General features: G+C 36.0%; 1 pseudogene; it reads left to right on the top strand.

The window, feature by feature from the left end:
* The first annotated feature begins 1107 nt into the window (after positions 1-1107).
* Positions 1108-4724, top strand: LOC107569884 (uncharacterized; annotated as a pseudogene).
* Positions 4725-8623: the final 3899 nt, after the last annotated feature.

Genomic DNA, 8623 nt, shown 5'->3' with positions numbered 1-8623 from the left:
AGTTTCATTGTGAAATTTTAATGTGACATCAAATGTTATAACCAATGCATGGCAAATATTAAAATGAAAATTCCATTTTGTCTTGATAACATCACACTAAACACTAAAAACTAAACTGACTTATAAATGCTAAACATTTACACAACATTTTGATGTCTGCTAAAGATTACACTTAAATTATTGTTTTTGAATATTAACTTTAAGTGTGTGTTAGATGAGGGGAAGGTAAACTAATAATCTAAAGTAATCTAAATGTAAAAATTCTTCCAACACAATATTCAAAGGTAAGACATTTCCTTCAAACATTTCCTTCTGCTGTAATTATGACAACGCTGCTGTTTTACAACTGTGTTATTAAAAGAAACTGGAAATGATGATATATTAACTAAAATATCATATTTTGTTTTCAGCATTTAAGTTAGATTCAATATATTATTAATAATATTAACATATATTTTTATATATAGTAATATATTAATTTAATTTATTTAAGTCATCCTCATGCCCCCATGAAGTTTGTTGAGGCCCCCTAGTGGGTTGAAAGCCATTGTACCATAACCATTTTGTATCACTAGCTTTTATGACAACTTCAACATAAAACGAGATTGGAGATTTTACTTTTAATAAACAAAGTGCCATCTGGAAAATAGTGATATTTTAATGCTGCTCAAAAGTATTTGCGAAAGAGTGGTCCAATTTAATTGAATTCACCCAAAATGTCATTTTATAAATAAATCATAACTACGGTTTTTATATTCAGATGGATATGGTCATATGTGCAGTAGGATAAGTAACCTACATTTGTCCACCCCACACACCAAGCATATAATCTCAAACATAATTTTTATCTTAGCATAGGCCTGGACAAGCTACCACTGCCATCAGTGTAAAAGGCCCTGTTTTAAACTAACAAACAGACCATTAAATAAGCCCAACGTCAGTTGACATCAGTTCGGATCAGTAAACAAATAGCAGCCAAGAGTTGTCCCTAGAGAAGGCCGAACAAGACCTGTCACACATGGCTCTCTTGGGGGTCTGACATGATTTATTTCGCCTTTAAAAATTGCTTTCCACTTTATAAATCAGATTTGAGTTGTTGACTTTAGTATGAACGCGCAGATTCTCTTCGCAAATGCCACCATTTTTCTCATATTCAACTCTCTGTAGACTTCTCTGAACCTGGACACTACTTCATATGCTTACCACATCATATTCGCCACAAGTGCGGTTCTGCTCTCAGGATCTGTAGTCATCGGAATCCTAAAAACGAAGCATCTCCGAATTCAGAACAGATTTGTGTTTATGCCGAGCACAAGCATGTGTGACATTATTACGGGCCTGACCGCTTATTATTCGGGTCTTTTTGACATTCAAGAGGGATTCCCATCCAGAAACGGAACATATAATATTTTACCGTCTTTCCTTGGTGTAAACCTTTTAACGTTCATGTTTGCCCAGTTTGATAAATACTGCGCCGTGTGTTATCCTTTCTACTACAAAAGCTTTGTCTCGCGCTCTCTAGTATGGAAGCCCGTTTCCGCCACTGAATAAAAAAATATAATTCTGTAAGTCATAATAATGAGAAACTTTCTCAAAATTATGACTTAGTATCTCATTTTAACGAGATACTCTCTCGAAATAATGACTTAGTTTCTCATAATAATGACTTAGTTTCTCATAATAATGAGAAACTTTCTCGTAATAATGACGGAAAAAAAGACTTACTCGACGCATGCGCAACGCAAGAGTGACAGCACGCTAGCGCCATCTGTTGGTCAAAGCCATGCAGGAACACCGCTAACATTGCTTTGTTCTGTAATCTTAAGTGTATAATGCTATAGTCTGTCATTAAATAACGATTTCAGATAAATTATCTGTATGTAGTCTTTTGAGTAATAGTTACTCTGCCAGATAGTTACGGCTTCAAACATTCCAGACCAATATTTCAGTTAAGAAATCCAGGCATTTTATGAAGAAATGAAAGCCATTACACATATAAACTTAATTTATAGATGTGTATTTCGATGATCCTGCGCAACGCAAGAGTGACAGCACGCTAGCGCCATCTGTTGGTCAAAGCCATGCAGGAACAAGTTATTATAACGAGATACTAAGTCATTATTTCGAGAACGTTTCTCATTATTACGAGAAACTAAGTCATTATTATGAGAAAATACGTCATTATTTCGAGAAAGTTTCTCATTATAATGACTTAGAATTATATTATTTTATTCAGTGGCGGAAACGGGCTTCCATACTCTAGTCATTGGTGTCTGTACTGCTGGTTCCATGCTAGTGTTCTGTTCCAACTTGTGGCGAATTTGATCCCAACTACACTAGCTAACAAGCTATTTGCCTTCAGCATCGCCACGTTACAAATTGTCGTGTGGACCAATGTGGTCATGATGATTAAACTGTTCTTTGTGGCCAAACATCAAGTTGCACGAGACCCACCAAGTGCGGAGAGGTACTTTTTTAATTCTACCAAGTACTTTTTTAATTCTCTGGTACCCCGCATTTGTAAACATAGTCGTAAAGCAAGTTTCTAAATACGGCAGTTATTCTAAAAACGACGGCTCGAACCCTTTTTTAATACTGACTCGTTTCAATGCCGTCTACTTCGGGGCTATAGATTTCGGGCAGTCCGGCTTTACTCATTGCTGTGTGGCGCATCAGTTGGTACAAGATCTTAGCACAGTGCACAAGAAGGTGCTTTATTTTTCTCCTTTCATCCACACATAATTAAAGGGATCATATGATGTGATTTCAAGTTTTCCTTTCTCTTTGGAATGTTACAAGCTGTTCGTGAATAGATAAGATTCCTAAAGTTGCAAAGACTAAAGTCTCAAACCCAAAGAGATATTCTTTATAAAAGTTAAGACTTGTCCACGCCCTCCTAAAACGCCTTGTTTTAACACGCCCTCACATGTCTACATCACTGTGTGGGAAGATTTGCATAACACCGCCCAAATGTATATGCAAAGAAAGAAGGCTTAACTTTGATTCTTGCTGTAGTATTGTTGCCGCTGCCGCCATGTCGTGGAAACGCTCTGTGTTTCGTTGTGAAAGCGAAACTACTTTGTTTGGTCTTCCAAAAGAGGACACAACTAGAAATCAGTGGTTAAGTTGTATTTACAACACTGTTCCAGAACAGTTCAACCCAAATATTCAGATGTGTGCAACGCATTTTACGGAGGACGAGGACTGTTTCCTGGGAGAGTAGCCTACAATGCCGGTGTTCTGGTGAATTCAGTTCCCCTGTTTCCCCTTCGGTGCGCATACTGACCATATACAGTCTATGATGCTGACAAATAATGCTGACTCACAGTCTGTAAGTACGTTTTCATATTTAAAGGATTTGCCACTGATGATTCAAATGTGAGTTTTGAGCAGTGTAGAGTAGCGCTTGTTTGTCGTTTCTCTGATCACAAATGCAGACATGGTTTTATGGTTTACGTGGCGCGATGCAACGCAGCACGTAAAAAGACAGTATAAGTAATTATAATCAGTAATTATGTCCCCACTGGATGCAACAAATGCCTCGTTTATAATGGGTTTTATTGGTTTTGTCTTGTCGTGCCGGGACACGGCCATAGACTGTATAAAAACATGGACGTAGTGTCCGTGACGTCACCCATAGGTTTCTGCAGAGCGTTTTTGAAGTTCAAAGTGGGCGGAGCGGGCCATCGCCATCTTGGCAGCGCTTCACTGCGCATCACTCCCGGATAATCAAAAATGGGCAAAGAGGTGGGAGCTAGTTGCTGAAACCATGCCCACATAGCTCGACGGTGGTGACAGCAGCGGCAATCCACCTGTCACTCAAGTGGCCACGCCCTTAATTATGCAGAACGTTAAAGCTTAATATAATTTAAACGGATCAGTTATACAAAAATTCACGCCCCTCAAAGTTGTCATGAAGGGCAAAATGATCTATATACAGATCAAAACCACTTTTTTTTTACCAGGATGTAAACTTTTTTTTTATGCTGTAAAGTTGGGCATTTTAACATGGGGAGTCTATGGGATTGGCTCCCTGTTGGAGGCCAGTCGATGAATTGCAGTTTTAGTCACTTTCGTGTTGGTTTCAGAGAGAGAAGGTTGCTGCTTGGACAAGGCATCGCAATATGGCAAGAGCTTAACATTTCCGTCACACGCTTGAGGAATTCGGCCAATTACAACGCACTAGAAAGCTGGCCAATCAGAGCAAACCTCTCTTTTCAGAACGATGAGCTTTGTAAAAATCGATGCTTTTCAGAAAGCCGGGGCATAGAGGAGAAACAATAATGTACAGTATGTGGAAAATAATGTGTTTTTTGAACCTTAAACCGCATAAACATTTCATTACACCAAATACACAAAATAATGTTATTTTTTAGCAACGTCATATGACCCCTTTAATGTTCACAACGGAGAAATGAAGACATCAGAGAAGCCATAAGTCCAGAGACAATAATCTAGCCTATGTAAAATATCTGTGTAATAATATATAAGTGCCATCTAAAATTTTCATCTAAAATTAGCATTTTTATCAGGCTCCTATGTTTAGGTTCAGTAATTTTATTCTAATGGCAATGTATAGGTCATTTTCTAAGTGAAACAACAGAACAAAAATATAGGAGCCTGATAAAAATGCACATTTTAGAGGAAAATTTCAGACAGCACTAGAGGCTTTTGCATCTGAAGTCTTCATATATATTAAACCACTTAGGTGTGTGGTGTGCTAACTGGTAAATGGAATTGTAAGTGTAAAGCTTTTTTGAACCATTTGTATAATTTGATAGAATATATTTTCTGCTGCATTTATTGCTGAATAAACAACTTAATCAACCTCCATTATTTTTACCTGACTTGACCTAATAATGTAGTCAGGTTAACGTAATTATACTGAATATGTTTGTTTTCTACATGATGTTTTATGTTTGTACTTTTTTTAGAGTGTTTATGTGGGATTATCACCAAAGGATCAATATGATCAACATAATATCAACAGTCACAATCTGATCAAAAAACAAGAAAATTACCAAAGCTGTATGTGTAGCAATTTCTTTTTTCAGCCACTTGATGGTGATCGAGACAATGAAACTGCAAATCCATTTAGCGGAGGAGACGAAAGGTTGCACTAGCATGTCTAAAAGCCAGTTCAGCTTTACATTATAATAAATATGAAAACAAAGAGAAATTTAGGATGTATGAGGTGCTATAATATTACCAAAAATTAAAATTCCAGTTGCATTTCCAAAAAAGTCATGGAAAAGAGAGCTGCAAGAGATGTAAAGACATAAAATAAACATGTATGATAACAATTTACTGATTGGGATGTTTTAATATGCAATATGGTCTAAGTGAATGAGGGGTTGCCTACTCGTCGTGGCCTTTGCAGTGCAAAAGAAAGGAAGGTCCGCCACACCTGACAGGATGAGAGACACGATGCCCACAAAAGTGATGAAGCTGCAGGATGACTCTGGTCCCCTTCTTCAACTATAAAGTGCTGTTTCCCCATCCTCATGTTCTCATTCTGCCACATTCCCTCAGTAAACAGCAGGCATTTCCCCTAAGGAGAGGCAGTTTTAACATTAAGTGACATGACATCTGACGCACACATGCCATTGGCACATGCCGCTATGCTTAGTGACAATTTCGGTTTTCAGTGGCATGTGTCAGTGGAGAGTGGCATGTGACCAGTGTTGCGAACTTAGCAATTTTGTTGCTAAATTTAGCAACTTTTCAGACTACCCTAGCAACTTTTTCTTCCAAAAGCACCTAGCAACAAATTTAACTTTTTTTTTTAAATTTATTTGGCAGCTTTTAGCAACTTTTGATAAGTGACTCAAACGATAAAAAGGCACAATTTACCATTTAAATTACACAAAAAGAGGAAACCAAAGATGCCTAGCAGTACACACGTTACAGGAATTAAGTTAGCTGCTATTTGCAATTGTTTAATTTAATAGTAATAATAATAATAATTGAATACTGTTATTTTTCATTTATGAGACACTTTGTTAGTAGCTTGTACCTATGATTGTTGATGAGTTAGTACACAGTAAGAAAAATATGCAGAAAAATGGAAAAGGTGCTAGTAACTTTCCAGGATATTATCCGTTATCCGTTGTAACACGAAAACACAAAATACAATGCGTAATTAAAAATGCAGGTACAAAAACCTGTGGAAAAAATATATATATATATATATATACACAGTGTGATATTGCATTGTATGAGCATGCATTTCTTCTGGAGATGCCTGAATGTTTTGTCAAAGGATTTGATTTCCAGACACGTTAATAAGTACAAACTTTGTTTAATATAGCATAGACTTACATTACATTACAGCCTTACATTACTTTGCGTTGTGAAAAGCCTGTCAAGGTCAAGCACACTTCTGAATGGTTGGTGTAAGTTTCAGAAATCACGTTAGAATAGTAGACATCATAATGGTTTGTGGCGTTTCTCATCAGTTTATATTTATATGTAGGCTAATTCCTGATTGGCAAAAATATGCAGAAAAATGGAAAAGGTGCTAGTAACTTTCCAGGATATTATCCGTTATCCGTTGTAACACGAAAACACAAAATACAATGCGTAATTAAAAATGCAGGTACAAAAACCTGTGGAAAAATAACGCCAGAAAATTCCTTCATATTAACACAGTAGATTGTGCATTACTTTTTACTTTTCTTAAGAGTGCAGCATACTAACTACTAATAAACTACTTTAAAAGTATAAAACTTAAATTACAATCGTTCAAAAATGTGTAAGTTTTCGATAATTCAATGAATTAAAAAAGTTATTTTGGCACATGCCGCTATGCTTAGTGACAATTTCGGTTTTCAGTGGCATGTGTCAGTGGAGAGTGGCATGTGACCAGTGTTGCCAACTTAGCAATTTTGTTGCTAAATTTAGCAACTTTTCAGACTACCCTAGCAACTTTTTCTTCCAAAAGCACCTAGCAACAAATTTAACTTTTTTTTTTAAATTTATTTGGCAGCTTTTAGCAACTTTTGATAAGTGACTCAAACGATAAAAAGGCACAATTTACCATTTAAATTACACAAAAAGAGGAAACCAAAGATGCCTAGCAGTACACACGTTACAGGAATTAAGTTAGCTGCTATTTGCAATTGTTTAATTTAATAGTAATAATAATAATAATTGAATACTGTTATTTTTCATTTATGAGACACTTTGTTAGTAGCTTGTACCTATGATTGTTGATGAGTTAGTACACAGTAAGAAAAATATGCAGAAAAATGGAAAAGGTGCTAGTAACTTTCCAGGATATTATCCGTTATCCGTTGTAACACGAAAACACAAAATACAATGCGTAATTAAAAATGCAGGTACAAAAACCTGTGGAAAAATAAAGCCAGAAAATTCCTTCATATTAACACAGTAGATTGTGCATTACTTTTTACTTTTCTTAAGAGTGCAGCATACTAACTACTAATAAACTACTTTAAAAGTATAAAACTTAAATTACAATCGTTCAAAAATGTGTAAGTTTTCGATAATTCAATGAATTAAAAAAGTTATTTATATTTTAATATTATATTATGCATTTATACTGCTACGAACAAATCTAAATGAACATATATAAAATATATATGTTTTTGCTGAGATTTGACAATTTTGCATGTGATTACGTAATGACGTCATCACGCAATGTCATCACAACATCATTTAGCAACAAATCGACCTTCCTTTAGCAACTTCCCCTGAAAATTAGTTGGCAACACTGCATGTGTCACAAGTTTCAGTGACACTTTTAGTGACACATGCCACTCTCCACTGAGACATGCCAATGAAAATCCTACAGTTCAGCAGTGTCATTTGGATAGCCGGTTAGCTTTATTTTTGTATGACGCTGCGTGCACGTCGGTAGGCGTCAGTATAAATTTAACATTGGCCAGCGCCAGATTATCATCTGGCTTTAATATTTTATTAGAATAGTAGACATCATAATGGTTTGTGGCGTTTCTCATCAGTTTATATTTATATGTAGGCTAATTCCTGATTGGCAAGTATCAGTTAGTGGTGGCACATTTGATTAAAACGCTTATTTATCTTCTTTTTTTATGGCCTCTGCATAGTCTCTATATTATTTTATAATTACAAATGATACAGCTGAACTGTCAAATCTATGCACAAATGAAAAATCGCGTATTTACGTATTTGAATGCATTGCACAAAACTGGAACTAGCTACTGGAAATAAACTTACAATGAAAAATACTCATTAAGGAGCATAAGACACATTTTAATCTTAATATAGGAACTCAATATCTGTTGTACAAATGAACTCCGCGATGTAATAAATCGTATGTTTGACAGCAACATACTGTTAATTAATTCAATATCGTTCTGCCGTTAAGTGCGTGTCACGCAATCTCCATTATGCAGCGACACCCAGCGGCAGGTGTCAGTCACTACCGAAGATGCGACACGCACCGCGGCAACTGACACGAGACGCAGTCCATTGACGTGTCACAATAAATGCAGAAATCAAGCATAAAAAGAAGCCAGTAAGACCTTTGCTTGACGTGTTAGTATTTACTACGTTCAGTGTCAACAGCACCTGAATAAAAGTACATTTTATATAACTTGTTTAAGTTACTTGCTCAAAA

Source organism: Sinocyclocheilus grahami, unplaced genomic scaffold (genome assembly GCF_001515645.1).
Source record: "Sinocyclocheilus grahami isolate Dianchi unplaced genomic scaffold, SAMN03320097.WGS_v1.1 scaffold1391.1, whole genome shotgun sequence".
Classification (NCBI taxonomy): Eukaryota; Metazoa; Chordata; class Actinopteri; order Cypriniformes; family Cyprinidae; genus Sinocyclocheilus; species Sinocyclocheilus grahami.
Note: the sequence above shows the minus strand (reverse complement) of the source record. Positions and strands in the feature narration are given on the sequence as shown.